This window comes from Acanthisitta chloris, unplaced genomic scaffold (genome assembly GCF_000695815.1).
Source record: "Acanthisitta chloris isolate BGI_N310 unplaced genomic scaffold, ASM69581v1 scaffold9649, whole genome shotgun sequence".
In the NCBI taxonomy this organism is placed as follows: domain Eukaryota; kingdom Metazoa; phylum Chordata; class Aves; order Passeriformes; family Acanthisittidae; genus Acanthisitta; species Acanthisitta chloris.
In genome coordinates, this window is record NW_008693230.1 from 42,339 (window position 1) to 56,731 (window position 14,393).

Below are 14,393 nucleotides of genomic sequence, written 5' to 3' on the forward strand. Positions count from 1 at the left end.
AGACTCTGAAAAATCTGTTGAACAACAAAGATTTTCTTTGTCTTTGACTAATTAGCAAAACTATATGCCAGAAAATTAAGGGCAAATCCATTCCTAAATACACTCTAAGTTAAATCTTTGTCTTGGTTCCAGCATAATTTGTCTATGATAGAAGCACAACCACTGTTTTAATCTAGTATTTTTTTCTTCAGATAAAGAAGCACATAAGTGGACTGAAATAAACTCTCTTATCAAACAGTTCAATTTTCGGTGAAATGATGATATAAAAATTTGACCTACCATCTGGAAAATTCAGAAGGCAGAGAAGTGGTTTGCTCTCTGTGGCTGGGTCTTTTGCCTTGATTTCTCTGCTGTAACTTGTAGGAGCTGTCACTGGGAACTCTTTATTTGGCTTGTGTAATGTGTATCTGTAGGAGCAAATACACAGCCTCATCCTGAGACACCTCCCACTGAATAGAGAACATGCAAATTACTGTAGTAATTTACCTTAAGTAGCTGTCAGAGATGACATCTCATCCTTCCAACTAATCAGATATCTTTTACCAATAGCATAAGTTTCCACTAATTCAAATTATTCCATTTTAGCATGATTATGCTGCAATAATTCCACTGGCAGGGAAGGATAAAGAAGGGATACTCAAATGCAGAGGCTGCTTTGAAACAGATTTTTCTTGAAGCAAGTGGCATCTTTGCCTGGTCTATTCAGGCAGCAGCTCTAAAAGTCCCTGGAGCATCAGGAACAGTTTATAATGAATGAAATTGCTCCACTGAAGCTAAGCTGATCAAAGAAGGTGCTGAGAAATGAGTTAGCTGCATTGGCAGCTAAATTAAGTCTCTGAAGGAAAGAAGCCTGTAGGAGCTGAGCAGTTCCACAGGAAATCCAGAAGCAACTCTGGGAGAGTAAGAGGGAGGGGGAGAATTCATCACAGTGGTGGACATGACCCAGTGTAGAGTGACTGCCAAGGAGAGATATTCAGGAGACTTCATGGGCCACCAAATGTCAGAAAGATGTTTTTAGGGAGCTCAACACTGACAAGAAGCCTTCCAAGCACCAGAAATAAACCTGGATCCATCAGATCAGAGGTCTCAAACTACCCTCTTCTTGTGTTGTGCACCAGCCAGTCTAAAGGGACAATTTCACTACCAAATCAGCCAAATCCCAGGAGACAAATCAGTTTGTGCATCTTAACAAAATAATGCCTAAAGACAATTTGAGAATCAACTGCTTATTCTGTCTTTAACAAAAAACCCAAACCAAACAAACAGAAAAAGATTTTATCCTATGATCATCCAAACTCTTGTTTTTTTCAGAGCTTTGAATTCCATCTCTCCCTTCCAGTGTTCTGGGACTCTGCTGTCAGCATGTAGCAACTCCACATCAATACACAAAGATGGATCAATTATACTCCAGAAAGCAAATGTCTTACCAATGTCACATCCATGCTCTGCCCAGTTCTTGATACAGCACTTCTTTGAAGTAGGATGGGGGTTGCACTCCCCATATGACACAAAAAATGCAAAGAGTTGAAAAGAAACCACCTACAACAATGAAATTTGACAATGCTTCTGTCACTTAGGGTCACCTCGAGTCCCTGCCTTGAAAAGTTCACAAACTACTGCCTGCTCAGGTTTGTGAAATTTCATCAGAATCAATGTCTTCCTCATTTCCTGATGTGAGACACACAGGCAAAAATCTGGAATAACCATCTGCATTTTATGTCAAGTTCAGCATCCTCTAACCACAACCTCAGTTTACTCTAGGGGAAGCTTAAATATATTCAGGTTAAGCCAAATTCCATTGCCTGGACACGAATTAGGTCACACTGTCATAAAGTCCACTGAAACTTAGATCAGACATGCTTATAGTGTTGCTCCATCCCTCATGCCCTTCATCCTGCAGTCTGTTCCCCATGTCTAGGTTGTTCCCAGACCATGGTGCAGGTGGGAAACTGAGCTCCTGCCTAAAGGGAATGGTTGCCAGCTGAGCAAAAAGCCATTCTGCAGCTTTCCTAAGAAACTACGATCAGTCTTGAATATCTTGTAACTTTTAGCCCATCTCCTAAAGAAAAATTCCTACTGAATAAGTCTCTGGAAAAATGTGCTTACAGAAATACCTCAAGAGCTTTCTTTGAGGAGTTAGATGCATCATGTTCCCTAGGCAGCCTGTATGTACAGCACTTCAATGAGCAAGGGAAGCATCTGCTCTCAAAGCAGAGAGGTCAAGAGGTAATGGGTTTAAACTGAAGCAGGGAATAGTTAAGCAAGACAGCAGGAAAGATCTTTTAAAAGGAAACAGCAAAGCACTGGAAGAATTTGCTGGGAACCTAATGGAGCTGCCACTTGGTGTTAAAGAACAATTTAGTGTTGGTACCAAGATCCTGTAGTTGGCCCCACAGGCCCTTACCAGAACTAGAGGTCAATGGGCCAGAGATTCAGCTGTCTGTGATTCAATGGCTGGTTTTGACTGCATGCAATTAACTCATTTGTGTAAGCAAAATTACTCCTAGGCCATGAAAAGTATTCGAGTTAAAGCCATGCAAAATACAAAAAAAGTGAAAACCCAGTTAGAATTAAGTTGTTGAACCTCACCAGTTTAAGCATACAAGAGGACAAAGGATGATAGAGAAAAAGATAAAATCCCGAGATAAAAAGCAGAGATAGGGAAACAGCAATTCAGCAACATCACTCTGCTCCAGGAAGAGGTGCTTAGTCAAGCAGCATGTTAGTCCTGCTTGTCTAGTAGCCAGGAGATATTTGTTGTGTATAACTTTTTGCACCCTGCTTGCAGACTGCCATTGCCTCCAGAGTGTCCATACCTCTGTTAGGTTAAACGTTTTTTAGCTGGTGGGGATCCACCCTACTGAGACTGCCTTGTCTTGCAGTGGTCTGCTCCCCAATAGCTCTGCTGATTCCAGTGTCTTGCAGTGATCTGCTCCCCAATAGCTCTGCTGATTCCTTTTATAGAATCATAGAGTCATCAAGGTTGGAGGAGACCTCTAAGATCATCCAGTCCAACCATTAACCTGTCACTGCTGGAACCCCTAAATCCTAAACCAGATCCTCCAGTGTCAGATCCAGATGTCTCTTCAACACTTCCAGGGATGGTGACTGTACCACCTCCCTGGGCAATATTCCAGTGCCTGAACACCCTAAAAAGGGAAAGAATTTTTCCTAATATCTTGTCAGGCCAAAGGCAATATTCAAACAAAAATCATACCATCATCACCAAAGCCTTTCTATCTCAAAACCAGTTTCCTTTCCTAAAGAAGTTCTTATTTCTCGGTTCCATGCCTTGCCCTAAAAAGAAAGCAGCTGTGTTGCCATCCCACAGAGTCTGGATACAGCCAGCCAGAATGACAATAACAGCAGCTGTTCTGAATGTCTGAATGTCACCAGGCCACCAGCAAGATCCCTGCAGCACATCTGCTGCTCTGATGAAAATTAAAATACCATAGGCTAATTCCAGAAGTCCCAGGTCCTTACAGGAGGAGTGGATGGGATGCTAAATTCCTTCCTTGCAGTGCCCACTCTATTTTTCATTTCTGTGGAAACAGTTATTCAGCACATCATTGTTGTTCCTATCTGACCTCTTTCCTGAGAATAAGGAGGTTTTTTTCTGCACAGTTTCTTAGGAAGAACTGTCTACAAATGCATGGCATTCAGGAAATCAGGACTCGGATGCTTAACACACAATTCCTGATAATTTATGCAACTAAAATGGGTTGGCATTCTCTGGAAAGTCATTGAAGATAATTTGTTGATGAATTATATTGTTTATAATGATTCTTACTGAATAGTCTTGTTTGTTCCTAAATGTATATGAGTTACTGGAAGTTAATGTCTCACTGATAAAAAAGGGTCATGACATACTGACAGCATGCAGACACAGAGCTTTAGCTATAAAAATTATTCATGTTTTTGATGATATCACTATTTAGGAAAATGTCTCATTTTTTTCCCTAGGTTATGGACTGGGGTTTTTAGAAGAACTTGTTCTTTTATAGTTATCTATTGTATTTACTATCAGATCTGGCTGCAACTTGGAGTTTGTGTTCCCTGAAAGTTTCAAGTATTTGAGGAAGAAAAACAAGTCTTCACTTACTTTTTCTAGAGTTAAAAAAAATCAACAGTTTTGTTAGTTTGGTTTAGTTGAAGCAACCAAGTGTTCAAATCCTGACGATTCCCTTGCTAGAGTTCAGAAATCTTAGAGGACTTAATCTTTAGACTTTAGATCACCTGTCAAAACAGGGAGGGCTATGAGCATGAAAACCTTCTCTGGGCCTGGCTCCCAGCAGCAAGTGACATGGAAACTAGGAGAGATCATGTAAGCTAATGGACTGCTTATTGTGGAACTCTGTATTCCCAGCTTGACCAGCTGCAAGAAATTTTAGCAATATAGGCAGTTGCCTATCCCTGTAAACTGCAGAAATACCAAATGGAATGCAGAGTGCCTTTTGGCACTCATTACCTTAGATTTTTGGCTTGTTTCTTCCACCATGAAAATAAAAACTCAGCACGATCTTCTTTTACCTCCCCTTACCATCCAACAATCCTCTGTTTATCAAAAACATTTTTGCAGCTTTACACATACCATGAAAATAAAAACTCAGCATGATCTTCTTTTACCTCCCCTTACCATCCAACAATCCTCTGTTTATCAAAAACATTTTTGCAGCTTTACACATGATTTCCTGGAAGTCTTCTTGGAAAATGAGCAGCTCCAGGAACCAACCTTCTTTTTCCATCAGTATAAAATAAGCTATTTGATCTTTTGTCTGGTCACCATGCCTACTCTCTAAGCTGTTTGACCTTTTGTCTGGTCACCATGCCTACTCTCACTGTATAACACAGTCTTGGTGTATTGATTGCCCACCTTTCTATTGTCCCCCAGACCAAACTCCTAATTTCTGTAGGATTCTACATGGAAAAGAACCTGCATGAAGCTATGGCTTGTTACAAACCCAGGCAGGTCCTCATCAGGGCTACTGCTCCCCTTTCTATTGTCCTTCAGGTCAAACTCCTAATTTCTGTAGGATTCTACATGGAAAAGAACCTGCATGAAGCTATGGCTTGTTACAAACCCAGGCAGGTCCTCATCAGGGCTACTTCACAGATCTGTGAGTATACAAATATTTGACCTGCCAGGTGCCAATAAGAAGCAGGAGTTGCTGGAAAGAGAAGAGAAGAAGAAGAAGAGAAACCCTACCCCATCTGCTCTCAGTTGCTGGAAAGGCAGAAGAGAAACCCTACCCCATCTGCTCTCTGCACAGGATATAGGCAGTACCCTGTTCCCTGAAACTGGGATGCTACTTGTTGGAGTTCATAAATCATGAGGAGGACATAGAACAGCCAAGAGTGAACTTGACTCTAGCCATGTAGGGGATGGACATGAATAAGAATTTTGTATTCTGAGGTTCTGACTCCTCTGAAGTGGATTGGGCTCTCTCACATTAAAAATGTACTAATAGGTACAAAATGGCCCAGATACCTCAGAGGAAGCAGAAAGCATCCAAGGAGGAGTTGAGCAAACGTTCTCTTTCAGGGCAAGGGAGGTCACTAGTTTCCTGATGGCTGCTCTAACCACAAGGCCAGTATGAGAATGAAGAACTGAGCAAGGGCACACCATGTATTCAGATTTTTTTGATCATCAGAGCTGTTTCTGCTCCGTTACCATCTATTCTCAGAAGCCAGATAACCAGCTTAGATCATGACTGGGGCTGGAAGTAAGCATTTCCTCTTAGTTCTCTCTAAATTCAACAGCAAGAGTCAAACAAGAGGAGCCAGTTTAGAAAGTTGAATTCTTTTTCAAAGTCTTAAAGTTCCTCACCTTCTGCCACTGACCAGACTGGACCATTCCTTTCTTCTTGGGTGTTGTGTGTGTGTCTAAATTTAGGCAATGACACTGACCATAGACACTGATTTGTCTAGCTCTGCAGGATATCACAGAAGAAACGCTGTAATCATGCAAATTAATGTATTTTTATTTATTAATAAATTAATTTATTGATTTTTTTTCATACAACCTGATGTTTTCTGAATGAGAGTGCCTGTTTGGAGATGTCTTTCCACAGACTTTCCTCCTGCTGCTACCACAAAGCTTAGCAATACTGTGAAGTCAGCATAAAGTTTCTATCAAGTTGGTTCTCTGCCCCAGCAAAACCTCAGGTATCAGATCTGACCTTTGGATAGCCAAAGTTTGAATTTTAAGAGCTCAGCAGAATGGCAGTCTATCATGAAAAAATAAAACCAGAAAATCAGTTTAATCTATCTCCACGCAACAAGAAAAAACACTCTTTTTCTAAGAATTCATATGCTAAAGGGTGGAAAGACAGTTTCAAAGTAGTCATAAGTAGAACAGCAACCCTGTGGCTGATCAGCCTAACGAAGAAGCAGATCTAAAGCAATTGCTACATTATGTAATTTTGACAAAATAGCTGGCAGATACTAAAATCTGTGAGTTACTATTCTTATTAAAAACTATTTTGTTCAGTTTGTGTTTTCACAGAATCACAGAATAGTCAGAGTTGGAAGGGACCCTTGAGGATTATCTAGTCCAACTCCAGACCCTGCACAGACATCCCTGACAATCACACCCTGTGCCTGAGAGCATTGGCCAAACACCGTCAGCCTTGGGGCTGTGACACTGCCCTGGGAGCTGTTCAGTGCCCAAACACCTCTGGGGGAAGAACCATTTGCTAATCTCCAGTCTAACCCTCCCCTGACACAACTTCAGCCCATTCCCAGGGTCCTGTCACTGGTTGCCAGGGAGAAGAGAAGAAGTCTGTCCCTGCACTTCCTTCCCTGATGAAGTTGCATACCATGATGAGCTCTGTCCTCAGTCTCCTCTTCTCCAGACTGATCAGACCAAGACACCTCAGCCACTCCTCATGTAGCTTCTCCTCAAGGCCCTTCACTGCCTTCATTGTCTTCTTTCTGGAGTAGCTATTATGAAGTTATAGGAAACACTGAACTACACTACAAGAATATGTCTGATGAGAAAATCTAAATCATGGTAAAAATAATTGAACAAGGTTGTGGCATGTTTTCCAGCATATTCATTACCAAAAAAAAAAAAATGAAAAAAGGATGAGGATAATAACTCATCAATAACTCACTCATAACTCATAACAGCACACACCTCAGCTACCTTTTCAAGGAGTATGGGGAAAGCAGGAACACATCCTGCAGAGTTCAGAAGAATCTTTCAAGTGCATAACTAAGAATTGTAATAAATGTTACTACTATCTCTTTTAGCCAGTGAAGAGAAATGGGATTATGTGCAAAAAGAAACCCCAAAATGAAACCCCTGAGACTGTACAGTTCAGTGAGTATACCTTTCACTTATGTTTCCTTTCAGTCAGTCACTCAATTAATCACTTTCCCAACTGGAACCATTTTTCCCATCAACTTTACCTCTAAATCCTTACTGGAAATTCCACTGGCCAGTAAATATTTCCAAAGTTCCAGTAAAATGAAAATGAGTAATTCTGGTGATTTTTTTTCCCCCCCTTCTTTTAAGATGGAGAACAGAAAGCCTAAAATTAAAATACTACTATGAAATAACATCTGCATATCACTGTTTAGGATAATTCCACCTACCCTCATAGCTAAAAGGGTGGAATTTAAGGATATTGGAATAGATTGCCCAGGGAGGTGTAGCTAAAAGGGTGGAATTTAAGGATGTTGGAATAGATTTCCCAGGGAGGTGGTGGAGTCACCATCCCTGGAAGTGTTGAAGAGGCATCTGGATCTGACACTGGAGGATCTGGTTTAGAGTTTAGGGGTTCCAGCAGTGACAGGTTAATGGTTGGACTTGATGATCTTAGAGGTCTCCTCCAACCTTGATGATTCTATGATTCTATTCTATGGTTCTATGTAGTATTTATTATAACTATTTAGAGACTTATACTGTCTGTAGGATAAGTTCAATTCCAAATGTACTGTTATAACTGCATTTATTGCATGGTCCAAGCATTTCCCTGCTCCATGCTAACTGAAAAGTCTGTGAAGTTCCAGGTACTTTTTTCTTCATTCTTTATAAGTGCCAAAGCTAACTGAACTCACTGTAAATTAATCTACTAATTTGTACTTATTACTACCTCCTATTTCTTCTGGTTTGGTCACTTGAGTCTAACAACATCTGGAAAGAAGGAGTTAACTTCTAATGACTGAAATTCTGAGTAAATTAATGAGAAGGAAGAAGTATCTAGAAATTTCATCAAAATGTAACATCCAATAGGAAGCTGCAAAATTATCATCTGCATCAAGACAAAATAAATATTTATGTTCCAAAGACTAAGACAATAGAATAGTGATAACTAAAGTAGAAATGCTGCAGCAAAATGTGTCAAGGGGATTTTCACTGAGTCCTTTCAGATGGTCCATTAAAGCTTGAAAAGACAATGAATAAAGTCAGTGTGGCAAACAATGGAAATACCAGATCTTGAAACAACAAACATCTAATTGGGATAACTGAAATCATGGCAAAATGTCAAATTTTCAGAAGGATAAAAAGCAACTGTGGAATCTGTTCAGACAACATAAAGGGCAATGACCACAAATGCTGACACAAAGGAACAGGCAATGATAGCCAAAAGTAGACAATGCTGAATTTCAATGACTCTACAATTTAGACAAGATGATTCCTTCCAAGACTAGTCATTTTTGAAATTAAACTATCCATATTGACATGAGAAGAAAAGATGTGAAAGAATTCTTCCCAACAGCAGTGGCAGCAAACTTGGATGGAATAGCTCCATCCTTGTATCACTTTTATAGTTCAAGTCGTAGAAATATGACAACACTTGTCCTTGTTCAGACCATCTAGCTCAATACATCTTCTGTAGTAGGGACTATACAGAAAAATAAAGAGTAAGATCATATTTAGCACACCCTACAACTCCACCTCAGTACTATCATAGTCTTCAGTTGCTCTCAGCACCAGGAATTTCCTGAGCCTGTTATGTTTCATCTGTTTATTCACATTCCAAGCCTGATCTCTGCAGGACCCTATGTGGACTTACTACTTGTGCAGTACTCTGTGTCAAGGAGTTGCACAGGGCTGTGATTTCTTTCCTGAAGATCTGTCATATTTTTCTCTCTAATGTCCTAGATGGCCAGAAGAGAGATTGTGTTGAAGCATGAGAAAGAAATGGGTAAAAAATGTGACAGAAGTTGTGTTGATTGCAGAAAATGTCCCTCATCAGAAGGTGGTGTCTCAGACTGTGCTGCTTAGTGAGGACTATGACATTTTTTTGCTCAGCCCTTGACCAGAGTGACTGCAAGTCCATCAGATGCAATGCATAGAAAAAAATCCTAAAACCCAAACAATGTGGCCAGAGAAGATAGAAGTTATTTCAATGTGTTCCTGGCATGGTACTGCAATCTAGAGAGGGGGCTCCAAAGGACCATACTTAAGTGTTGGAAATGGCATAGCCACAAGAACATAGATCATCAAGCAGCTGCTTAACCCTGCCAAGGCTGTGCTTTAGGAGCAGTGCACGTCATGCCATCCTAAACATCCACCCTTGCCTTCCCTGACTCCCCTGTGCCAGAAAAAAACCATAACTGTGTTCCTAGATGGCAGAGAGTTCTGAAAACAGACCTGCCTACGAACTAACTGGCCAAGAAGAACAAGAAAAGCAGTTGTTTTTCAGCTGGTTTGGTTTTGGGGCAGGTTTCCTAGACAAGCAGCTGTGCTGATGCAATAAAGAGGGCAGCCTTGACTGGATGTGGACAGACAGAGGGAGCAGGACATTCCAAAATGCTGAGGGCAGGGAAAAAGCACCTGCCAGACCATACCAGAAGAATATCAAAGTTCCACAAGTCTCCTGATACCCAGCTGCATTGGATGATTGCACCAGCATGAAGACCGCAGATATTTCTCTGGTATTAACTTTCTGTTGCATAAGTGCTTGTTAATCAAGAACCAATGAAGAAAGAAGTTTTCTTCAAGAGAAAAGTTGGCTGTTTTAATAAATCCCAGGGTTCCAAGTCACCTTAATAAGGAAAGACAGCTCTACTGTTTTTCTGGTGGAGGATGTGGTTATTTGTGTTGTGCAATAGCAACAGACCAACACATCATTATTATATTTATGAAAATAAACTCTGTTCTGTGTGGTTTTCAAGGCTTACAGAACAGTGTTTGGGTTCTGATACTTCACCCCAGGGACTTTCTTGCCCTCCAGCAGCAACAGACTTTGCAGAGAGCACAAAAACTTTTTTCACTCTCAAGAGAGAAAGTCAACAGTATGGCCAGGTCTAAATATTAGCTGAGTAAGAATGATAAAAGCTGTAAATACACAATTTCATTCAACACCTATTGCTATAGACAGTGGCAAAAGACCATGAAATACTGGAGTAACATGAGCCAAGCAAGCTATACAAACCCTAGCAGCTTTCACATGGGATTTTGGGTTTTGCTTCAGAGGGGAAAAGGAAGCAGAATAATAAAGAACCTTCAGGGTTCAGATACTAGAATGCTATCCTGATCCGGGGGTTCAGTGGAGCTCAGATTTCACACCCTGAGTGCTGGAGAAAACATCCTTGTAGCCTGAATTAGCCATGGCCCAGGAGCAGCAAATGTGCACAGCTCCCTGATGATATATATTGGCAAAGAGCAGAATGGAGACCAAAGCACACTAAATGCTCAGAGCACCCAGAGATCTCCAGGAACACTTATATGGCAATGTCACTCACTTTTGTTCAACCATCACTGGATTCTGAAACTTGCAACACTAAACCAACCCTGGTAATCTTAGCTACCTGTTAGTGAGGACAAGATCCATTAAGCTGTTAGCACAAGGTGTCTCTACAATCACTGCTGATAAGGCTGGATCAAGCAAGAGGAGAGAGACTTCATGTGGCAGCATCTCTGGTCTACAGGAAGAGTTTCTTTAGGGGCCTGACTGCTGCTGGCTCCACTTCTTGGTCTTAAGGAAGTGCATGAGTGTCCCAGTCTGGTTAGACTCAACAGTGTTGATCAATTCCCTCACTGTGAATTAAGACACAAACAAGGTCCAGGAAGTGCATGAGTGTCCCAGTCTGATTGCACTCAGCAGTGTTGATCAATTCCCTCAATGTGAACTAAGACACAAACAAGGTCAAAATACTATTAGGGAGTGAGACTTTATTATTGGTCACACAAGGGAGAGAGAAGGGGTGATAGGAAAGTTAGAAACAGGAAAGGGGGATAGTTAGAAGTAAGCAAGATTTGGTATGCCAAAGTAGAGAGAGACACCACCATGGATCCTGATGATCTCTAGTCGTGTAGAAGAGGAGCTAGTCATCACCATAGGTCCAGCAACATTCTGATGATCCATAGTCAATTTTTCTTTAGTGGTGGGTGTGCACCTTCACTCTGGGTGCTGATCCTTTTTTATAGGGCTCTGACTGGGCACTGGATGGTCAGTTCCCTTGAGTTGTAGGGTGAGCTCATAGCAATTCCCAGAGAAGGAACCTCGTGAGTGTCCCAAGATTCCAGTGTGGCAAGAGATTTATAGCAGACAATGGTGCCATGTTATCTCAGCAGCTGGAGGGTTTCCATGGCCAGAGACATCTTGTGGCTCAGCAACTTTGAGGCAACCAACCAAGCCTTTGCCACACAACAAGCCATCAAGGCTAGGCAATGTTGAAACAAATATTTCTTAAAGGTCCCTTACAATTAGGAAGGACTAGGGACAACAGACCCACAATCAGACCTCAGACAGTGCATGAGAAGTGCACTTCAAAGCATGGAAGTGACAGGGCTATGGCACAGGAGCCAACCTGGCTTGAGCTGACAGCAACAAGAAGCACAGATGGAGCCAGCACCCTTGGAGGCTGTCCATGCAGGTGCACAGCAAGGATGGTTTCACCTTGGATGCCCACCTGAGCCTTCAGGAATGTCCCTCTTTTCCTGACATGACAAAGCTTCCTGACAGAAGCTGGAGTGCCCTGAGGCTAGGCAGTGAGGTGAGAAGGTAGTGGGGACATACCTGGGTGTCTCTGCAATTGGAGAGACAGAGCAGCAAACTGGGGCAGCTGTTGAGATATCAACCAGATTTTCAGCAACTCCTTTCACCACTGTTGAAAACACAACACCTGGCTTGGTTAGCTGCTGACCTGACTTTTCAATATCTGAAGGGCCTACAAGGGAGCCAGAGAGGGACTCTTTGTTAGGAGTTGCAATGATAGAACAAGGGCTAACAGGTTCAAATTGAAAGAGGGGAAGTTTAGAAAAAGCTTTTTTCCTGTGAGGGTGATGAGACACTGGCACGGACTGCCCAGGGAAGTGGTGGCTGCCTCAACCCTGGAAGTGTTCAAAACCAGATTGGATGAAGCCTTGAGCAACCTGCTGTAGTGGGGAAGTGTCCCTGCCCATGGCAGGGGGATTGGGACTAGATGATCTGTAAGGTCCATTCCAAACTCTAAAATTCTATGATTCTATGATATTATTCTATGACTCTGCAGAGCATTTCTTATGCTTTTCTCCAGTGTTTGTCATTCCTCTATTTTTCCCAGCAGTAAATAAACTGGGTCCTTTGGTGGTCAGACAGCCTGAGGAATTTGTCAGCTAGAGCTATTGCATCCTGCACATCTCCCTCCAGCCTTTACAAACCATGAGCCAGAGGAACATGAGGACTCACAGCATTTGTAACTAAACTTCATCACACATCAAAAGCCTTGTTTTCCTCCCTGAGGCATTTAGGATCACCTGCAGGTAGGTTTATCCTGCACTCTGTTAGGAAATACAGGTGCAGGTTTTCAGTGTAGGTCAAGAATAAATGATTCCACAGCTCCTCTCAAAAGTGCTCTGTACTCACTGCTTGAAAAGACTTTGCTGACTACAAACCACAAGTAAACATCCACCCTACATCTAAGGCAAGGAAATTTCCACAACACTGTGAAAGAACATGGTGATACAGGAGGTGGATCTTCTAAAGGATATGATCAGGCTGATTGGAGTTATCTTCAAAGAGCAAAGCCAAGAAATATATACATAGGATGTAAATTTGTGGTTAGAGAGAGGTACATACAAAGATAAAGTGGCACTTTGCTGCTTCACATGTCCCATGACTAGCTCCAAATGCTGTACATGATCTTAATCAGCACTTACATACATTGCTGCTGGCTTTATTCCTCCTCACCTCCTCCCTTCTTCCCCAGGCCAGGCCACAAAGACTTCATAACACTGCCAGGTCTAGATTAGATTGGCTAGACACTTTTAAAGCATTCCAAGGATTTAATTTTTTTTCCAATTAGCCTCTTACTCAGTTGAAATGCTATTCAGCTACCAAAGGAGACATATGGTTATTTTTTAAAAAGAGCTACAATCTGTTGTAATCTTCAGCTGCAGGATATGAGTAAGGTGGTTGGTTTTTTGTGAGATGCAGCTGTGTGCCACTGAGTATGAGGTGAGCAAGAGGCAGCCCTTTTTGGTGGATGTCAAGGAAGAGGGATGAAATAGAGAAATGAGTGCATGGCCTGACTCACAGATTCCTGAAGCCTCACCAACCCCACTAAGCCCTTCTCTTCCATAACTCAGCCTTCCCCAGGATATCAATGCCTCCCACAGCTGGAGCAGAAAATTTCAGGTTTGGCAGCACTGTACATTTGAGGGTCCATGCACAAAACATGCCTGGGGCTGCTCTGGGACCATTCACTCATCAGAGAACCTTCATGGATCTTAATTCATTTACTACTATAACACTTTAAGAATTACCATCTAAGTGCTCATTGCAAAATCAGCTAGCACTGAGAGGTAGTGAATTGATTATGAACAGCTTTGCCCCAGCCAACTTGTGCTAATTGCTTTAATCAGTTTCTGCAGTCTCATCTTCACCATTAGTTCTGGAACTCAGAATGATTTTGCCTGAATCATAACCATGGCAGGAGGTTTGATTTGGCTGCACTTATTGTTAATATCAATGTTCACATTAATAATATTACAATCAATACTGATATGAATAATAAATGGGTATTAATCCAAGTACAACATTCGGCTCCACAGAGAATTTGACAGAGGTTCTAGATAGAGTTTGAAACTTTCAATCACTTCCATTTTGAAAATTCTCTTCAACTTACAAACCATATGGCTGTAGATTAGCTTTCCATCAGGAATAAGAGGGTTTGCAAGGTCTCTTGGGGTCTGACCACACCATCCAAGGCAAATATTTGGGACAGGGGACTGATCATTTCAGGTAGTAAAGAAACTGCCTGTGAAATTGAGCACTCAAATTGTCAGAGCCAGGAAGAACTGGCCAGTGCTCCCTGCTCCCAGGAATCATAGAACCACAGAATTTAGGGGTTGGAATGGACCTGACAGATCATTTAGTCCCAACCCCCTGCCCTGAGCAGGGACACCTCCTCACTAGATCAGGTTGCTCAAGGCTCATCCATCCTGGCTGTGAACA